A 22,051-nucleotide genomic window follows, 5' to 3' on the forward strand; every position below is an offset into this window, starting at 1 on the left:
TAAATTATTTTTAGGGCATGGCACTCCTTGGAGATGTTCATGTTCATTTTCTAGATGGTGCTGCTCTTTTTGAAATCTTTCTATGATTTGATATATGATGATACAAGCATTCACTGTTAAATTCTTCTGTGCCATGGTTCTATTTTATGTTGGATACATGGAAATCCATTATGCATGCATTCATATACAGACCACAGATTTGGCAGAAACAATTCTGGTGATTGAACAGCAACTCTTTTTTGTAGTGTCTTTTTATCTTACTATGCACATAATTATTTTTGACCCAGTCAATAAGTTCACTGGCTTCTTTAGGCAAATGAGACTTTAATTCATTGAGTTCTTAGAATCTCATCAGCTGGAATGTATGCTAATGCAGATAAATGATGCATTTTTAAACTGAAAATTTTAAATTATCATTTTAATTGTACATATTTATGGGGTATGGTGTGATATTTTGATTCATGTATACAATGTATAATGGTCAAATCAGGGTATTTAGCATTTCTATCCCCTTAAACTTTAGAAACTTTTTTTTATTAACTTGTAATAATTGTGCATATGCTGCCACGTTGTATGGCCAATCCACTCATCTAAATGTTCTGCCAAGCTGGTGTGGTGATGCACGCCTGTAATCCCAGAGGCTCAGGAGGCTGAGGCAGGAGGATGGGGAGTTCAAAGCCAGCTTCAGCAACAGCGAGGTTCTAAGCAACTCAGTGAGTCCCTGTCTCTAAATAAAATACAAAATAAGGCTGGGACTGTGGCTCAGTGGTGGAATGCCCCTGAGTTCAATCCCTGGTACCAAATAAATAAATAAATAAATGTTCTTCCAAATGCGTTGGACTGAATGGAAAAAACTATACTTTATTAGTGGCACCTTGGTTTCAGTTTTAGAAGCCCTGATCATACCTAATTCCAAACTGTTTTTATTGTTTAAGGATTTAATTGAAATCCATTTTCTTATACATAGTCCACCAAATCTTCAAACATGCATTTATGAACACACTGCTTTCTCCAGTCATTAATACATAAATAAGCAGATAAACTCTAGAATTTTTTAGGTCCAATAGGGTCATGAGTTATATATATTTGATTTTAAAAAAGGGACAGTTTTGAAAGTGTCATCCATTAATAATCAAATGAAGCATGAACTAGTTTTTCTGTTAGATTTACTTGTAAATATAAGAAGTCTATCTTCTTTGACAGGGAGTTTTCAAATCCCTAAGCAAGAATAGTTCACCATTTAAGTGTTTTGTGACAGTGGAGGAACTTCTACTTCAGCAAATGTCTGGTTCAGAAGGTTTATGAGCTTGTAAAAAAAAAAAAAATTTTTTTAAGTTTTAGATGGACACAATACCTTTATTTTATTTATTTATTTTTATGTGGTGAAAGAATCGAACCCAGTGTGTCACGCGTGCTAGTCATATACTTCAGCACTGAATTACAACCGAGGCCCCTGTCAAAAATTTTTTTAAAACTTTTATTTTCGGGGCTGGGGAGATAGCTCAGTTGGTAGAGTGCTCGCCTCACAAGCACAAGGCCCTGGGTTGGATCCTCAGCACCTCAAAAAAAAAAAAAAAAAAAAAAAAAATTATTTTCTAGCTAGGAGCAGGGCCACATGCCTTGTAACCTCAGCTTCTTGGGAAGTGGAGGCAGGAGGATTGCAAGTTCCAGGCCAACCTGAGCAATTTAGTGAGATCCTGTTTCAAAAAAAGAAAGAAAAAAAGAGGACTAGGGTAGCAGTGTGAGACCCTGGGTCCAATCCTCAGTACTGAAAAAAAAATTATTATTTTCCCATAAAGGGTATTTTGTGAAGGTAAGCATAGAGCTATATGTGAAGGGGCAGAAGTAGTATAGGATTGAATAATTTGGCAACTATGTTATGCACAACCAAAATTGAACTAATTCCTCCTTCAGAATTGGGCTTTCTATTTATATATATATTTATATTTATATATATATATAAATAGATATAAATAAATATATATATATGTGGGAATTATGGTGTTCAGGATTTCTGTTTGCAAGATTTCAACATTTGAAATTTTAATCTCTCAGGATTATGATTTTTGTGATTTTGTTTTTTAGGGATTTTAGACTTTAGGCATTTTGATTTTGGGGACATTTTGGCATTTGGAATTGTGACCTTTGTGATTATAATTGGCACTGCTCTAGATTACTTGTAACATCTAATACAGTGTAAATGGTATGTAAATAGTTGTTACACTGTATTGAGTGAATAATGACAAGAAAAAAGGTCTATACATGTTCAATACAGCCACAATTTATTTTTTCAAATATTTTCTATTCATGATTGGTTGAATCCATGGATGTGGAACTGTAGTTATGGAAGACCAACTATACTAGAAAATAAGTTATAATTGCTGGTCTCTTGGATACCGATTTTGGCTAAATTTTCTCTTCCTTCTCTAACTTGATTACTATAGTTCTGTATAAGCAGAGAATTTTCCAATAATGACATTGCTTAAAATAATTGTTTTCAATTAAATGAAAGTGGGAATTTGCCAGTAGAAGTATTTTTACTTTACTTCAGAGTACATTTGGATTGTTTTTATAATTTAATGTATTTTAATAACAAACTTATAGGAACAGCACAGAAAGCAGACATTAAAAATATGTGCTTATATATAAAACAACCCAATTAGAAAAGTACAGTGAATGGATATAAACATCATTTAGTTGTTGTTAATCAGGAATTTATCTGTTCTAAGAAAATTGGGGCTGGGTATGTGGCTCAGTGGTACAGTGTTTGCCTTGCATGCATGAGGCCCTGGGTTTGATCCTCAGCACCACAAAAAAACAAAACAAAACAAAACAAAAAAAACAAAGCAAAACAAAAACCCTTACATCTGGCATTGTCCAGAAAATTTTTTTTACTTACTTATATCAACTATAAATAAACCTGTAAAAAAGACTTAAGCCCTAAAAGTTTTTTTTTTTTTTTTTTTTGGTACCAGGGATTGAACCCAGGGGCACTTAACTACTGAACCACATCCCCAGTCCTTTTTTATATCTTATTTAGAGACAGAGTCTTGCTGAGTTGCTTAGTGCCTCACTTTTGCTGAGGCTGGCTTTGAATTTGCCTCAGCCTACAGAGCCACCAGGATTACAGGTATGCGACACTGTGCCTGGCTCACTAAAACATTTGACCTGTATTAATGTTCTGATATTTATATTAAAAATTTACCTACAAGTAAAAAAGAAAAAAAAAACTGTAATACCTGATTTCTGTCTCTTATTCTTCTACTCTCAGTCATATACTTAGGTACCTTTGGACCCCATGAGAGAAAGATATATCTAACATTCGTAACTACCAATAACAGGAAGAAGAGAAATTGGACAGAGGAGGGGATGAAATAGTAGATTTTTAAAATATATTTTTTAGTTGTCAATGGTTTTTTATTTTATTTATTTATATGTAGTGTTGAGAATTGAACCCAGTTCTTCACACATGCCAGGCAAGCATTCTACCACTGAGCCACAAACCCAGCCCAAAATAGTAGGTTTTTAAGCAAATTCTTCATGCATACAATGTGTTGGCTGAATGTCTTTTGGTATAACTGCTACATGTTTGCATGGATAGCAAGCAGGTTGGTATGCTCCACAAAGGCCAGCAGTTAGGTCTCACTTGCTTCCTGCAAAGCACCAAGAGCTGTCAGTTTTGAAGTCTCACACAATTTCTGTTGGCATCAGAAATTATTCTGCTCCCCCACACCACCTTACAACCCAGATCTTTAGCCCACAAACTTCCTAGCCAGTAATTGGTCCGGATTGTTATCCCGCAAACCTTCTTGCCAACCATTGGTCCGTTGTTATTAGCCTGCAAAATTCCACTGCTTAAGAACGGCTACCCTGCCATTTTCTCTCTCTCTCTCTCCTCCTCACTTTCATGCTCTCTCCTCCTGGCTTTCACTCTCTCTTGCGCGCACGCTCTCTCTCTCTCTTTCCCTCTCATTTTCTCTCTCTCACCCTGCAGGGAGACACTCTGCCTGTTTGCTTAATAAACTCCCGTGTGAGTTGCCACATCTGGAGTGGTTTCTGGGTTCTTACATTGGTGCTGTGACTCGGATGGGCTCTTCTACTACCACTTAGGTGGGTGGAATCCCATCTGATGCCCCAGAGCCCCAGATGCTGGTCTCACCTTCCATTCGCCCGGACGCTCTCCACCACTGGCTTCAGATTGGTAAGTTTTCCCCTAGGTCGGCTTCAACACTCCTCTGCTGACCTAAGACATAACTGTTGATTGTCCAGCACCCTTGAGGTGGTTGAGGAGTGGGGGTTCCCCCAACCACGACTTTTACAGTCATGGCTGCGCCCTTAGTTATCAGACAGGTGGGTCCCTGATTTTTATGGTGGAGATTCTCTCTCAGGGTTGAGGCTCCTCTTTGCACTCGCTCTCGAAAATCCTAATGTCAGGTCCTCAACTGTCTCGGTTTTTGCCCGGCACACACTGATGCTTGGGTGATGACTCCATCACTGTGCTGCCTTCTCATCTCCAGTCGACTGGTCTGTGACCTTGAGACGCCCTGGACACTGACTCGGCTGTATCAGTCTCCACCATGGGCTCTGGGTCCTTCATTCTGGCAGATTCACCCCTGGTGTGTCTACTAGACAATCTTAAATCCCTTTACCTGACCCCTGGCCTAGATAATCAATCCAAAATGGCCATGTAATGGCACACAGCTTTTGTGAGTGAGTGGGCAGATGGAAAGGGAGTCCTTACCTTCAAGTCTTTTCTTTCTTGCACTTCTTTGCTCTTCCTGCAAACTCGAACACCTCCTTTTGTCTTCTTCTCCCCCTCTTAATCCCTCCTCCTCCTCCAACTTCGACTCTGCTAACAAACCACCCTGATACAAGTCCACTGTGACAGAGGCCCCTCTGGCCGCTGCTCCTCCATCTCCTTTACCTCGTTCTGTTTCTGCTTTCATTCCCCTGCCCAGCTCACCCAACACTCCTGTCACGAGGTCCCTTGTATATATTCTAGTCCCCCTATGGGAGGTGGCTGGTGTGGAGGGAATAACCAGCCCAGCAGTCAGTGGCATGTTGCAGTAAGGAGTATGATATAAGCAGCCCCATTCCTCACAAGTAGTGGGAGATAATGTTTCACAATTTTCTGCATCCAAATCTGAATTGATTACTAACCAGAAAAAAAGAGTTAAAATGCCCTAGGCATCAAGTTTCTGCTAGAACCTGTTATCTCAGCTCCTTTCAGATCTCAGTCAAGGCTTACATTGAAATGTAAATAGAGGAAGCCTGAAGGCTCAGTAGGAGACCAGTCTCAAACCCAAGTGGGGGAAAAAAAAAGCAAAAAATTTTACCTGAACTCCAGCAAAAGTAAATTTTGTGGTGCTTTACTAAAGTAATTAATGACTGTATCATTTTTCCAGGACTCTTTTGTTCCTTAAATTCTATATATTTTTTTGAGCTCATGACTTTTTTTTGATCAGTTCTTTTTATCCAACTCTAGAGTTATTTTTGAACATCTGTTACAAGGCTATGGAGATAAATGTTACAAGGCCTTTGTTTTTTTATTTTAATTAATTTTCATTGTTAACAAATGGGATACATGTTCTTTCTGTTTGTACATGGAGTAACAGCATACCATTTGCGTAATCATACATTTACATAGGGTAATGATGTTTGATTCATTCTGTTATTTTTTCCTTCCCCCCACCCCTTTTCCCTCTATACAGTCCCTCCTTCCTCCATTCTTGCTCCCCTCCCACCCCCTATTATGTGACATCATCTGCTTATCAGTGAGATCATTCATCCTTTGGTTTTTTGAGATTGGCTTATCTCTCACTTAGCGTGATATTCTCCAATTTCATCCATTTGCCTGCAAGTGCCATAATTTTATTATTCTTTACAGCTGAGTAATATTCCATTGTATATATATACCACAGTTTCTTTATCCATCAATTGAAGGATATCTAGGTTGGTTCCACAGTCTGGCTATTGTGAATTGAGCAGCTATGAACATTGATGTGACTGTATCTCTGTAGTATGCTGATTTTAAGTCCTTTGGGTATAGCCCGAGGAGTGGGATAGCTGGGTCAAATGGTGGGTCTATTCCAAGTTTTCTAAGGAATCTCCACACTGCTTTCCAGAGTGGCTGCACTAATTTGCATTCCTACCGGCAATGTATGAGTGTACCTTTTTCCCCACATCCTCGCCAATACCTACTGTTGCTTGTATTCTTGATAATCACCATTCTAATTGGGGTGAGATGGAATCTTAGTGTAGTTTTGATTTGCATTTCTCTTATTACTAAATATGGTGAACATTTTTTCATATGTTTGTTGATTGCTTGTAGATCTTCTTCTGTGAAGTGTATGTTCATATCCTTACCCCATTTGTTGATTGGGTTATTTGTATAACCCAATACAAATATTTTTTTTTTTTTGAGTTCTTTATATATTCTGGAAATTAGTGCTCTATCTGAAGTATGAGTGGCAAAGATTTTCTCCCACTCTGTAGGCTCTCTCTTCACATTGCTGATAGTTTCCTTTGCTGAGAGAAAGCTATTTAGTTTGAATCTATCCCAGTTATTGATTCTTGCTTTTATTTCTTGTGCTATGGGAGTCCTGTTAAGGAAGTCTGATCCTAAGCCAACAAATTGAAGACTTGGACCTACTTTTTCTTCTATAAGATGCAGGGTCTCTGGTCTGATTTCAAGGTCCTTGATCCATTGTGAGTTGATTTTTGTGCAGGGTGAGAGATAGGGGTTTAGTTTCATTCTGTTGCATATGGATTTCCAGTTTTCCCAGCACCATTTGTTGAAGAGGCTACCTTTTCTCCATTGCGTATTTTTGGCCCCTTTGTCTAGTATGAGAAAATTGTATTTATTTGGGTTTGTGTCCGTGTCCTCTATTCTGTACCATTGATCTACCTGTCTATTTTGGTGCCAGTACCACGCTGTTTTTGTTACTATTACTTTGTAGTAGAGTTGAAGATCTGGTATTGCGATACCCCCTGTTTCATTCTTCCTGCTAAGGATTGCTTTAGCTATTCTGGGTTTCTTATTCTTCCAGATAAATTTCATGATTGCTTGCTCTATTTCTGTAAGGTACATCATTGGGATTTTAATTGGAATTGCATTGAATCTGTATAGAACTTTTGGTAGTATGGTCATTTTGACAATATTAATTCTGCCTATCCAAGAACATGGGAGATCTTTCCATCTTCTAAGATCTTCCTTAATTTCTTTCTTCAATGTTTTGAAGCTTTCATTGTAGAGATCTTTTACCTCTTTGGTTAGATTGATTCTCCAAATTTTTTTTTTTTTTTTTTTTTTTTTTTTTTGAGGCTATTGCAAATGGAGTTGTTTTCCTCATTTCCCTTTCAGGTGTTTTGTTGCTTGCATATAAAAATGCTTTAGATTTATGCGTGTTGATTTTATAGCCTGCTATTTTGCTGAATTCATTGATGAGGTCTAGAAGTTTTCTGGAGGAGTTTTTTGGAACCTCTAAATATAGAATTATGTCATAGCAAATAGTGACAGCTTAAGTTCCTCTTTTCCTATTCATATCCCTTTAATTTCTTTAGTCTGCCTAATTGCTCTGGCTAGAGTTTCAAGGACAATGTTGAATAGATGTGGTGAAAGAGGACATCCCTGTCTTGTTCCCGGTTTTTTTTTTCTTTTTTTTTTAATTTATTTTTATTGTAAACAAATGGGATACATGTTGTTTCTGTTTGTACATGGAGTAACAGCATATCATTTGCATACTCATACATTTACATAGAGTAATGATGTTTGATTCATTCCGTTATTTTTTTCCTCCCCCCACCCCTCCCACCTCTCTTTTCCCTCTATACAGTCCCTCCTTCCTCCATTCTTGCCCTCCTCCCACCCCTCATTACGTGTTTGTTCCCGTTTTTAAAGGGAATGGTTTCAGTTTTTCTCCATTAAGAATGATGTTGGCCATGGGCTTAGCATAAATAGCCTTTACAATGTTCAGGTATGTTCCTACTATCCCTATTTTTTCTAGTGTTTTGAGCATGAAGGGGTGCTGTATTTTGTCGAACGCTTTTTCTGTGTCAATTGAAATAACCATATGATTCTTATCCTTAAATCTATTGGCATGATAGATTATGTTTATTGATTTATGGATGTTAAACCATCCTTGCCTTCCAGGGATGAACCCCACTTGATCGTGGTGCACGATTTTCTAAATATGTTTTTGTATACGGTTTGCCAATATTTTGTTAAGGATCTTTGCATCTATATTCATCAAGGATATTGGTCTAAAATTTTGTTTCCTTGATGTGTCTTTTCCTGGTTTGGGTATGAGGGTGATATTAGTTTCATAGAATGAGTTTGGTAGGGTACCCACCTTTTCTATTTCCTGGAATACTTTGAGAAGTATTGGAATGAGTTCTTCTTTGAAGGTCTTGTAGAACTCAGCTGAGAATCTGTCTGGTCCTGGGCTTTTCTTTGATGGTAGGTTTTTAACGGCTTCTCCTATTTCATTGCTTGATATTGATCTGTTTAAATTGTGTATGTCCTCCTGGTTCAGTTTGGGAGGAGCATATGTCTCTAGAAATTTGTCAAGGTCTTCGGTAGTTTCTACTTTGTTGGAATACAGATTTTCGAAGTAGCTTCTCATTATGTTATGTATCTCAGTGGTGTCTGTCGTGATATTTCCTTTTTCATCACGAATTTTCGTAATTTGAGTTTTCTCTCTCCTTCTCTTTGTTAGTGTGGCTAAGGGTTTGTCTATTTTGTTTACTTTCTCAAGAACCAACTTTTTGTTTTGTCAATTTTTTGAATTGTTTCTTTTGTTTCAATTTCATTGATTTCAGCTCTGATTTTAATTATTTCCTGTCTTCTACTACTTTTGGTGTTATTCTGTTCTTCTTTTTCTAGGGCTTTGAGCTGTAATGTTAGGTCATTTAGTTGTTGACTTTTCATTCTTTTCTGGAATGCACTCCATACAATGAATTTTCCTCTTAGTACTGCTTTCATAGTGTCCCAGAGATTTTGATATGTTGTATTGTCATTCTCATTGACCTCTAAGAATTTTTTTTTATCTCCTCCCTGATGTTTTCTGTTATCCATGTTTCATTCAATAGCATATTATTCAGTCTCCAGGTGTTGGAGTAATTTCTGTTTTTTATTTTGTCATTGATTTCTACTCTCAGTCCATTATGATCTGATAGAACACAAGGCAGTATCTCTATTTTTTTTGCATTTCCTAAGGGTTGCTTTGTGGCATATCATATGGTCTATTTTCGAGAAGGTTCCATGTGCTGCTGAGAAGAAAGTGAATCCGCTAGTTGATGGATGGAATATTCTATATATGTCTATTAAGTCTAGGTTGTTGATTGTGTTATTGAGTTCTATGGTTTCTTTGGTTGGTTTTTGTTTGGAAGATCTATCTAGTGGTGACAGCAGTGCATTAAAGTCACCCAGAATTATTGTGTTGTGGTCTATGTGATTCCTGAAATTGAGAAGGATTTGTTTGATGTACAGGGATGCACCATTGTTTGGGGCATAAATATTTACTATCGTTATGTCTTCCTGATTTATGGTTCCCTTAAGCAGTATGTAATGTCCTTCTTTATCCCTTTTGACTAACTTTGGCTTGAAGTCCACTTTATCTGATATAAGGATGGAAACCCCCGCTTTTTTACTGAGTCCATGTGCATGTTAGGTTTTTTCCCATCCTTTCACCTTTAGTCTGTGGATGTCTTTTTCTATGAGATGAGTCTCTTGCAGGCAGCATATTGTTGGATCTTTCTTTTTAATCCATTCTGCCAGCCTATGACTTTTGATTGATGAGTTTAGGCCATTAATGTTCAAGGTTATTATTGAGATATAATTTGTATTCCCAGACATTTGGCTTATTTTTGGTTTTTAAGTTGGCTTGGTTTCTCCTTCGAGTGGTTTTTCTATAAGGTAGTTCTTCCCTTTGCTGATCTACATTGTTGTTTTTCCTTTCCTCCTCATGGAATGTTTTGTTGAGAACATTCTGTAGCACAGGCTTTCTATTTGTAAATTCTTTTTTTTTTTTGCGGTACTGGGGATTGAACTCAGGGCCTTGTGCTTGCAAAGCAAGCACTCTACCAGCTGAACTATCTCCCCAGCCCCTACTTGTAAATTCTTTTAACTTTTGTTTATCATGGAAGGATTTTATTTCATCTTCAAATCTGAAGGTTAGTTTTGCTGGGTATAGGATTCTTGGTTGGCAACCATGTTCTTTCAGAGCTTGAAATATGTTGTTCCAGGCCCTTGTAGCTTTTAGAGTCTGGGTTGAGAAGTCTGCTGCTATCCGTGTTGGTCTCCCCCTATATGTAATCTGATGCTTTTCTCCCATGGCCTTCAAAATCCTATCTTTATTTTGATTGTTAGGCATTTTCATTATAATGTGCCTTGGTGTGGATCTGTTGTGATTTTGTGCATTTGGTATTCTGTAAGCCTCTTGTATTTGATTTTCCATTTCATTCTTCAGGTTTGGGAAATTTTCTGATATTATTTCATTGAATAGGTCGTTCATTCCTTTGGTTTATATCTCTGTGCCTTCCTCAATCCCAATAATTCTTAAATTTGGTCTTTTCATGATGTCCCATAGTTCTTGGAGATTCTGTTCATGATTCCTTACCATCCTCTCTGTTTGGGCAACTTTATTTTCAAGATTAAATATTTTGTCTTCATTTTCTGAGGTTCTGTCTTCCAAGTGGTCTAGTCTTTTGGTGATGCTTTCCATTGAGTTTTTTATTTGGTTTATTGTTTCCTTCATTTCAAGGATTTCCGTTTTTTTTTTTTTTTTTTTTGAGAATCTCTATCTCTTTGTTGAAATGATCTTTTGCTTCCTGCAGTTGCTCTTTCAGCTTATTTGTATTATCATTCATTGCCTGCATTTGCTCTCTTATCTCATCCTTTGCTTTGCGAATCATCTTAATCATGTATAATCTAAAGTCCTTTTCTGACATTTCTTCTAACATACTGTCATTGGAGTCTATTAATATAGAAACTAGATTTGTTTGGATCATTTTCTTCCCTTGTTTTTTCATGTTGTTCATGTATCTTCCCCTCTAGCAGTGCAGATCTGGGATATTGCAAATTTCCCCCTATAGGCTTATAAGGGCTCTATAGGTTTCCAAAACCTTTTCTTTAAGGGGAGATCAATATTAGCAGTGCCCAATTCAGACATTATGCAATCCTAGGCCAAATAGCCCCTATGAGGACAATAACAAAATTGTCATAATAAACAGAATGAGTTCAAATATTATCTTCAGTAAAACAAACAGATTTGCAATAAGGTCTGCAGTTTCTAGTGGAGGACAAAGAGGATGCAGAGGGATGTAGAATGTGGCTGTTAATGGGATAAGAAAAGAATATACAGAAGTTCTAGATAATAGAACGGGTGAGAGTGTAATCAAAAGAAATTGGATGTTAGCATGCAAAAAAGGGAGAAAGAGACTCTGAGGGAACAGGTAAACAAAAGGAAAAGAGAGTAAGAAAAGTAAAGAAATAAAAACTTAAAATTTTTCAATAAGGAGAAAAAAGAAAATCTACAGTATAAGTCATATAGTAATGAAACCTCCCAGTCTTGAGTAGCCTGATGCATGAGAGGTACCTGACAATGAGCTTCAAGTCTCCAGCAGGTGTCTCAGGATGGGATTTGCCCCACCTAAAGATCGGAGCTATGGTTTCCAGGATTATCCAAAGTGGCCGCTCTGGCTTCCAAATGGGTTGGCAAATGGGGAGCTACAGCTCAGGGTGTGGACGTGGTCAGCTGGAGGTCCTGGAGGTGGGATGCGATTGGTCAAGCAGGGGTCCTGGAGGTCGGGCGTGTTTGGTGTGGTTGTGGGATCCTGGAGGCCAGGTGCAATCAGTCGGTCTGGGGTCCCAGTGATAGGGCACAATCAGTTGGTCTGGGGGTCCTGGCAGCAGGGAGCAGTCAGTTAATGTGAAGGCCCCAGAGGCAGGGAGTGATTGGTCGGACTGAGGGATCCTGGAGACGGGGCTCAGTCAGTCCGGCCAGGGGTCCTATGGGGCCTGGCTGTTGTCTCAAAATGGCGGCAGCCACGTGTAATCAACCCTGCAGGTACTGTAACAGTGAACTTCCAGGCAACAGCAGGCAGCTGGTGCTCCACTGGTGGTCGGTGATCAGTTTGCTGACTGTTGTTGGACAATCGGGAGGTGAACCTCGTTCATTTTGTGTTGGGTAGGTATAAGGCAGGTGATGGACAGGCAAGAGGCAGGCAAATGGCGTATGAGAGGTGCCTGACAGTGAGCAATGTGCACTCAAAAAAGGCGTCGTTGATATGCTGGCAGACTGCAGGTGATCACAGCAGACAAATGGGGTAAACAGCAGGGGATCGATAAGCAGCAAAAACTGCCTCACCAAGAAACAGATATCCTCTGCTTGAAACCGGAGTTACAGAGCAACAAGGAACGCAGCCTCCCTCTAGTCCGCCATCTTGGATCTCTCAAGGCCTTTGTTTTTGTATTATGTGTATATCATGTTGTCTGTCTATGTGCAACTAAATATAAGTGCACATAAAATTAAAATTAAAAAAATGGATCCAAATACTTCTAATTCACATGATTTAAAAAGGTTCAATTTAAATCAGGTAAACTAATAAAAGTAAAAATGTCTTTAAAATTAACTCCCAAGTCTCTCTGTGGTCAAACTAATAAAATGTTGATGTTTATAAAATGTCTAACATCAATTTTTTCTAGGACCTTTCTTTAATAGGAAAGAGATGGCAAATACCGTTTAGTACACTTGTCTGATATCTTGTTTTTTTTACAATAAGATCAGTAAATTAGAGTTGACATGTATGGGATTACTCAAATGTGCTTGTTAGAGACATCTGATTAATTTACAAAGTTAAAAATGCTAATTATTAAGTAACATCAAGTACTCTTTAACTCCTTAAATTCCATGGGGTAACATACTTAAACATTATTGGTGTTTTCATAGATTGATAAATAAAAAAGGGTTTATAATTGCTTTGTGTCATTACTAAAAACAAGGTTACTAAGAGTTATGTCCTAACAGGTACAATTCTATTATACAAAGGTTTCCAAAAGTTTCAACTATGTTTCAATTAGAGTACTACAAGTAACAAAATATTTAATCTTTTTAAAATGAAGTAATTTATTTAAATTCAGAAATTTCATAAGAGTTGTTTCAGAATGTGAACAAAAAGGGGTCAACAGATATGAAAGAGAAAATAAAAGATTCTAAATATGAAAATATATTTAGTGAAGACCAAAATGTCTCTGGGTAAGAAAGTGCTTACGTGAAAAAATACATGAGGGTCTAAGTAAGTGCTATGAAAGTCTGTATGTAAGTAAAGGGCAAATTTCAACAAGTTTGTGTATAACTAAGTTGGTTATATGTATGTGAGACAATCAGTCAACGCTATTTAAGGTTTTTCCTAAGGTCAAAAACTAATGTACCGATATAAACCAAAGTTTAATCTATATGTTAAAATGACAAGGATTTCTTAGAAACACTAATTTACTCTTAACATTATGCCTGTTAAGTTTTATTCTTTAGAACAATTAGTCTTAAAAATTGAGGTTTACATGCTTACAGTTAAACAACTGTTAGGGTATTATACTATGTTACAGAGTCTAAATTTCTCTTTAAAAACTAAATTTGGTAATATAAAAGTATCAAGGTAATTGTGGAATGGTCATTCTTTGTATATTAAATGTGTTCATATTTTCCAGGTATACAAGACTTTAAAGCAGAAAATTTATCAATTTGCTGTTCTCCAAATTAAACTTATCTATAATGGTAATTTTAAACTTTGAAAGGGTAAATTTTATTGGGAATTTATTTCTATCATTTAATGTTCTGTTTTAGGACCTGTTATCAATAGGGTATATATAAAATTTGTTACTCTTTATACTGAGATAAAAAATTTAAATGTAAATATATTTCTAAAAGTTAGTGGGAACCTGATTTGTTTAAAGGTTAATATCATGAAACATGAAAGCATTTTGCCACTTTGCCACACAAAAGGAAAGATAAAAGCTCTCTCAGCCTTCCTTTAATTCATGTTTTAGATATAATGTTAAATTGTGTTAACTAATGTTCATATAGACTCAGGAATCAATATATGTAAACTTCTTAAAATGACTTTTAAGAAAGAAGCAAAGATCAACATCAGAATTAGAACACTTCACTTAAGATTTGTAAAGAGCCACGCCTTACCTAAGATAAGGCTCTGCCTCCCCTTCCACCTTACTGCATGTTAGAGTGGCTCCCAAATAAGTCAGACTCCAGCTTCTTTAAATTTATATTCAAAAGATTGGTTCTTGTTGTAAAATGACTGTGATCTCAAATGGGATATAATGTAGAGATCAGTCAAAAATTCCAGATAGCTATTATGCAAGTTGAATACACTTTTATTCTTGCTAATTTTATTTTGTAAAACTGTTACCTGTTTTGTAGAGGTACTGCTTCAAGAACACAGAACCTAAGTAACTTGTGATAATAAGCCATCACCTACAGAACAGATAGTATATAATGGTAACTTCCAGTACTAATACAGATTCCAGTTAAATAAAAGGATAAATAACTGTAAAGTTATAGACATTGAAGTTAAAGCCCAGTACTCTTACTTTATGACTGGTGAGACTGGCTTGCTGGATGGTTAAGATCAAATTTAGAGATTGAGATTAAATACAGAGGCCAAGAAAAACCAGTATTTGGATCTTGCCCTCAGTGTCAGCCTGAACCAAGGGAACAAGAGGACTTCTCTAAGGAGCTTTGCAACTCTGGGTCACATGACCTCCCAATCAGGGAGATTGATGAGACCACTGGAGGATGAAAAGTCAATCAGAGCACCTGCTGCAGAGGAGGGTCATTGAAAAAGGGAGACAACCCTGATGCTTCCAAAGGAAGTCACCTCATCAAGGAGAACCTACCTAGCAAATGACACTAAAGGAGCTAAGAAGCTGCTCTCAAGTTCTCCATGAGTGACCCCTGTGGGAACTCAGCTGACCCTTAACAACAGATAAGAACAAGGTCAATTTGACCAGCTTGATCTTGAACACCTAGCAAAACAGTTAAAACCAAAACATAGCCATTCCTAGGCATTTAAAAGAAGAAACAATAGTTAGATGTAACTTAAGATGTACACTTATGTTAGCCCCAATAATAAGTAAAACTGGAGGTTACTAAAGAGATTCTTAGGCAGGTGTGCCTGATAATCATCAAGAGAAACTGCTGGAGTCAGAAATTTTGGGTCATTTTAACATCTACAGATCTTTCTAAACAGGACCATGCCTACTAAATTACCTACAGAAGTTCCTACAAGATCAGATACACAAGTTCCTGAACTGACAGACACACACAAGTTCACCAACCAATCGACCAATCAACCACTTCTCCTTCAAGACTACCAGCCCCTGACACACAAAGCTGAGACCTGTGATTCACTTGACAACTCCGACTCCAAAAAATCTGCTCCTACCTAAAGCCTTCCCTAATCCTCTTTTTTTTTTACAGAATGAGACTCTTCGCCCCAACCAGCAGGAAGAAGATACAAAAGAAAGACCATCGTCCCGCCCCCAGTATCTATAAAAATGAAAAGGGAGGAAAGTTGGCATCAGATCTGCTATTTTGCTGCCGCCATTATTCTGCTCCCCCATACCACCTTACAACCCAGATCGTAAACCCACAAACTTCCTAGCCAGTAATTGGTCCAGATTGTTAGTAGCCCGCAAAATTCCACTGTTTAAGATTGGCTCCCCCACCATTTTCTCTCTCTCTCTCCTCCTCGCTTTCATGCTCTCTCCTCCTGGCTTTCACTCTTTCTTGTGTGCACGCTCTTTCTCTTTTTCTTTTTTCAGATCTTTTTAAAAAAAATTTGTTGTTTTTAGTTATACATGACAGTAGAAAGTATTTTGACATATCATACACACATGGAGTATAACTTCCCATTTTTGTGGTTGTTCATGATGTGGAGTTACACTGGTCATGGATTAATATATGAACAAAGGAAAGTTATGTCTCATTCATTCTACTGACTTTCCCAATCCCAACCCCTCTTTCTTCCCCCTCATTTCCCCTGTCCAATCTGGTGAACATCTATTCCCCACCCCCACCCTCCATTATGAGTCAGCATCTACATATCACAGAAAACATTTGGACATTTTTTGCAGGGGGATTGGCTTATTTCACTCTAGCATGATAGCCTCCAGTTCCATCCATTTACCGCCAAATGCCATGATTTTGTTCATCTTTATGGCTGAGTAATATTCCATTGTGTATATGTACCACATTTTCTTTATCCATTCATCTATTGAAGGGCACTTAGGTTGGTTCCATAGTTTAGCTATTGTTGCACAATTTCATGGACCAGATGCTAGAGGGCAAGTTTGTGAATAAGTTCTGTGGGCTTCTGATACTCATGGAATTCTACATCATCAGGACTGTAATGATGAGTTTTCTTTACCCCACCAATAGAAGGCACACTCTTAAAAGTTGCGTTTGTAGCCAGTTTCTTCCTGAGCTTTTACAACTGATTATTTTTGTTTTGTTTTGTTTTGTTTTGTTTTTGTACCAGGGATTGAACCCAGGGGCTCTTAACCACTGAGCCACTGCCTAAGCCCTTTTTTATACTTTATTAGAAACAGGGTCTCACTGAGTTACTTAGGACCTTGCTAAGTTGCTGAGGCTGGTTTTGAACTTGTGATCCTCCTGCCTCAGGCCCCTGAGCCTCTGGGATTATAGGCATTCACCACTGCCTGGTTGAGACATCTATTTTTCATTCCTTTGTAATTATAAACAACTGATAATGTTGTGGTTCATCTTTTTTAGTTTCTAAAAGAAGCCCTCTCAATCTGAAAATAAAATATCCAATGAAGAATAAAATAAGACTAATACTGAGTACTAAGATTAATCTAAGATTAGAATAAGATTAATACTGAATACTATCTTTACTATAAATATGGTTTCAAATCTTAAATTAAAAAAACAAGCTAGTAAATGTTATAAAATATTGAAAGAATAATTCATCATAACTGAGAAGTGCATACCTCAGAAATTTGAGGATGGGGGACTGGAGTTGTAGCTCTCAGTACCACATAAAAATAAATAAATGAAATAAAGGTATTGTGTCCATCTACAACTAAAAAAAGAAAAAAGGAAAATAAATCTAAGGATGGGCAATAATAACAAATTTATCCTCAAAACACTGAATATGAAAAATGCAAGATCTTATCAGATGTTGAGTTATTCAATAAAAGTAAACATTCTATTTTAAGTACTTATTAGGAATTATCAACATGATATATACATGATATATATTTTTTAAAATAACAAATAATACTATTCTTATAGAGGAAGATAAACAATTTCCCCATACCCTTTCTGAGTTCTTAACTAGTAGAGACCCTTATAACAAAAGACAGATGAATAAGAGAAAAACAGAAGTTTATTAATAAGTCATGTATGCATGGGAGATACCCAGAAAAATTAGTAAATTTTAAAATGGGGGTCCAGAATTCTGCTTTATATAGCATCTTCAACAAAGAACAATAAATTTTTGGAGAAATGACTGGACAAACGAAAAGGACTTTGAGTCTCTTTCGGGCAGCAAACTGTAGAACAGTAAATAAATGGGAGTTTGTTATGTTTAAGTTGATTAAGATATAAAGTTGTCTTCAGTGACCAAACTTTGTCCTTCCTGGTAGAGAGGGGAAGGAGGGACACTTTTGCCTTTGTAAATATAAATTTATGTCCTGCATTTAGACAAATAAGGGTAGGGCAGATAACTTTTTTGGTATCTGTTTCTTCTCAGTTACCTTCAGTTCAAAATAATCCTTAATGCCAAAGAGGTATATTTTGGGGTGGCATATTTTCATCTCTTGCATTCTTTTTTTTTTTTTTTTTTTTTATCTCTTGCATTCTTAATGGCAAAAAAGTTTCCATTAAAATGAGAAGAAAATTAAGGATGCCTGCTGTTGCTTGTATAAATAAAGATCAATCAAATGAGAAAATTCAAATGAGAAAAGCAGCAACTCCCAACCGCCCCACCTTTTTTCCGTTTGTTTGTTTTGGTGGGGATTTGCCACTGAGCTAAGTACTCAGAACTTTGATTCAGGGACTCACTAAATTGCTGAGACTGTCCTTGAAGTTGCAATCTTCCTGCCTCAACCTTTCAAGTTGCTGGCATTACAGGTGTGTTCTACCACACCCAGCTAACGCTTCGTTTTGTCAGAGACTCAAAGGCAGGCAGAGGAATGGGGTAAAGGGAAACTTCAGGTGTATCCTCATTGGAGGCCATCATGGGGAAGGTGTAGATGGGCTGCCTGTATTGGCTATGGAAAATGACAAACCACAAAATAGTGTAGCCTGGGGAAAGGGGATGAGGGAGAAGGCAATACATTGATCCTTTCCCAATACATTCTTTCCCAGTGACAAGAGAGGCCCCAGAAAGGAGATATACATCAAGTCTGAAATGACCATCTCTGGGAAGAGGCCAAAGCATTGATCCTTCCCAAAACAAATCCTTCCCCAGACCCTCCATCTGGCCCAGTAAAGACAAATCCCAGATACTGACTGCTGACCCCAGACCCCTTCCATCTTGGCCAGTAAAACAGACCCCAAATTCCTGAGTTCCCAAACTGACATGCTCATTAATTAAAGCCACTTTTCAGTGTATCCTATATAAGCATAAACTCCCCCTTTGGCCTGTGGCTCATTTTCCACCAGGAAAGTGGGTCCATCAGAGGCATGACTCTGTTCCTGAATAAAGGCTTTTGCTGATCTGTGAGGTTTGCGTCCAGACCAATTCTTTTGTGCTAACAGCCTGGAATTGGAGCTTATGTGATCTGTTAGGACACTGACTTCCTCTGGTTGGTTCTATGTTGGAAGCAGGGAAGAACATTAGGGGAATTGTCTGATTATAATCAAGTCCTGGCCATTTTCAGACAGTTATGACAGAGGATATTGTTTGATTTCCTGGAATGTCACTAGAGATAGCAACTTGACTTCTTGCAAGTCTGACTCAGTGTAGGTTGTCTTACTTGTTGTTTATTGTAAATAAAATGTTGATCTCTGGATAGGTTGCTATACTAATGCAATAAGATAGCAAATAAATAAGTAGTTTAAATTTTGGGGAAAATGTAGATGAAGGAATCTCTATGCATAACTATTTAAATTAATATAGGAGTTCAGGAAAAAACACTAATTCTGGCAATAACTAGTAGAAAATTAAAGGAAAAAATTCAATTCACTGTATCAACAAATAAAAATAATAGGCATATATATAAAACCCAAACTATCAAATTATTACCAGAGAAAAAAATTAGAAGCAGTCTTTATGTACCTTTAAGTTTTTTTTGTTTCTTTTTTTTCTTTTCTGGAATTACAGGAATGTGCCACCACACTTGGTTATGGACCCTTAATTTTTCACCACTAAATAAAGGAGAGGTATACTAAGTTTTAGTTGGAAAATGTAGACATTGTAAAGATTTCATTTTGTCCTAAATCAAAATTTAAAAATTTAGTACAATTCCCATTTAAATTCCCAGTGTAGGGCACTAGTGCAGGATGGGGCTAGAGAGGTAGGCTTTGGAATTGTCAGGGAGCCACCTGTACCCGATATCTGTTTCTGGCTACCGAGGCTCTAGGATCCAGTGTTTGAATTCAGTGGGAAAATGTAGCCTGTGACTGAGTAGGAGATCCGTGTAATGTTTGAGAAGATAGATACATCAAGGAGACTCTAAAGCAACTGTTCAACAGGCTCGATGGCACCTACTGTTCCAGACTGCACAACAACCACGTGTGTTTCCTGAGGGAGATTTTGAAGCTGGCCACCAGTGTCTCTGAGAACAAGCTGTTGTCTTTAGGAACCTGCTTTGGAAAATCCACTAAAACCCACAAATTTCGTTTGCACATTACAGCTCTGGATTACCTTGCACCCTATGCCAAGTATGGATAAAGCCTGGAGCAGAGCAGTCCTTCCTGTTTGGAAACCACGTGTTGAAATCTGGTCTGGGTCCAATCTGAAACACTTCTCAGTACCAGGGACTGATGGTGGACTGACTCCATGGCAGACATTCCTTTGGGCTTTGGAGTAGTAGGAAAATCTACAGAAGACTGAAGGAAAGTAGACCCCACGGTGATTGTGGTATTTTATCAAGCAGACACTGGGGAATATGCATGGTATGAAGACACATTGACTTAAAATGAAGTCATTGCAAGAACTTAGCTGTGTGGAAGGGCCTAGTTTCCTGTGTCTATAAAGATGCCTCTATCATGTTGAATTTTGTCAGCACCATGACCTCTACAGGGACTTCTTAGTTTAATATTCTTATTATCATTGACAGGTGTAGGCTGAATTCTTATTATACAGAAATGGCTCAAAAGTGGGGTTTTAGATCTTTGTGTTACTTTTATATTTGAATCAGAGGGCTTCTTGTTCTGATAATAGCTCCAAAATTATTGGAACTGAAGACAAGAATAGTGTATTATTGTTATCTGTGATAACACTGTTTTCCAGACTCATGTTAAGAACACAAAAGATTTTCTTCGTTATTTATTAATATCACAAAAGATAGATATTGTTATTTATGAGTAGTTGACCATGTTTGAAGTTTTGGATATAAGTTTGACTAAAATAATAAATGCAACTTAGCTGTTTTTCTATACAATAAGTGCTGTATGGTATGGAAGAAAAACTTGGATTCAAATCCCACTTCTGCTACCTATCAGCTATGCAGCATAGATGAGTCCTTGAACTTCAGTAAGCTTCATTTTCTTCTGTTTAAAAAAACTCAAAACTAAATAAACAACCAGCTTTAGCCATCAGCCTAAGAATGTTTTTTAGGATTAGGACTCATGACTGTAAAGCATAAGGCACAGTGCCTGGCAAATAATAGGTGATGGTGAAAATGGTAGGAGTTATTTTTATATTACATGTGTTATATTTTTCTTTTACTAAACATAGGGCCTTTTTAAAAAATATTTTTTGTTTTAGTTGTAGATAGACACAATACCTTTATTTTATTTATTTATTTTTATGTGGTTTTGATGATCAACCCCAGTGCCTCACAAGTCTACACCGCAGAACTACAACCCTAGCCAAGCACAGAGTCTTATGAGTATAATTTGATTATATTGTCTTGCTTTTTACATATTTTTTTTTCAATATTTCTTTCTTGGATGGAATGATCCCAGGTTGTAATTTTGTTTCATCACTTTGATTTTATAAAACATTTGTCTTAACAAACTTTACTTACCTGACTAGACTGAATAAAAAAACATTAAATACAAACCCTAAAATAATTCAGCTCCTTCATCTTTCCTCATGTCCCCAAAATTACTTATAGAATTATTAAAATATTTTATAAAAAAGAACATTGCAGAGACAGAAGTTTTAAAAACTGCCTGTACTGTAAAACAAAACCATTTCTTAAATGAATATACCTTTAATTCCAAAGTTAAATACTTCTAAACTACACACAAATTCTTTAAATACTTTAAACTACAATACTTTAAACTACAATAAATAAATAAACAGATACATAAATAAATTCCCAGTATATTTTTTCTGGAGTTGACGGGGTGTGGGGGTGACCAAAATTTTTTTCCAAAGTTCATTTAAAATAATAAACAAAAAGAGCAAGACAAATGTGGTTTTTTGTCCATTCAATAAATAGTTATTGATTTCCATGTTCCAAGGCCCAAGGGCATATACGAGAGAAAAGTTATCCTGTCTTTACCTATCACAAAGTTCATGGTGGAGGCCCCTATAACAAAAAGATAGCTTAATAAGAGAAAAGAATACACATTTATTTAATGTAAGGTTTATGTGACACAGGAGATATCAGAAACAAAGACCCAGAGAAAAGGGAAACATGTATTTTTATGCCAAGTATTTTGAAGAAGTGGAGAGTCATGGGGCAGTGTGATGGGGCAAAGGAGTTTGACCTCATGATAATGGGGGAGACTTAGCAGTTTTTCCAACTTGTCTCTGTGTTTTCAGAGATAAGGACGGTTCTTTCCTCTAGATACAGGGAGGACACTTCTGGAATGGTTTTGTGACCTAATTTAGG

The 22,051-nt window shown here is 37.0% G+C and overlaps 1 pseudogene; it reads left to right on the top strand.

Annotated features, from left to right (window-relative positions):
• The first annotated feature begins 19,651 nt into the window (after nucleotides 1-19,651).
• LOC124976010 (60S ribosome subunit biogenesis protein NIP7 homolog) lies at nucleotides 19,652-20,181 on the top strand (annotated as a pseudogene).
• Nucleotides 20,182-22,051: the final 1,870 nt, after the last annotated feature.

Source organism: Sciurus carolinensis, chromosome 1 (assembly GCF_902686445.1).
Source record: "Sciurus carolinensis chromosome 1, mSciCar1.2, whole genome shotgun sequence".
Lineage (NCBI taxonomy): Eukaryota > Metazoa > Chordata > Mammalia > Rodentia > Sciuridae > Sciurus > Sciurus carolinensis.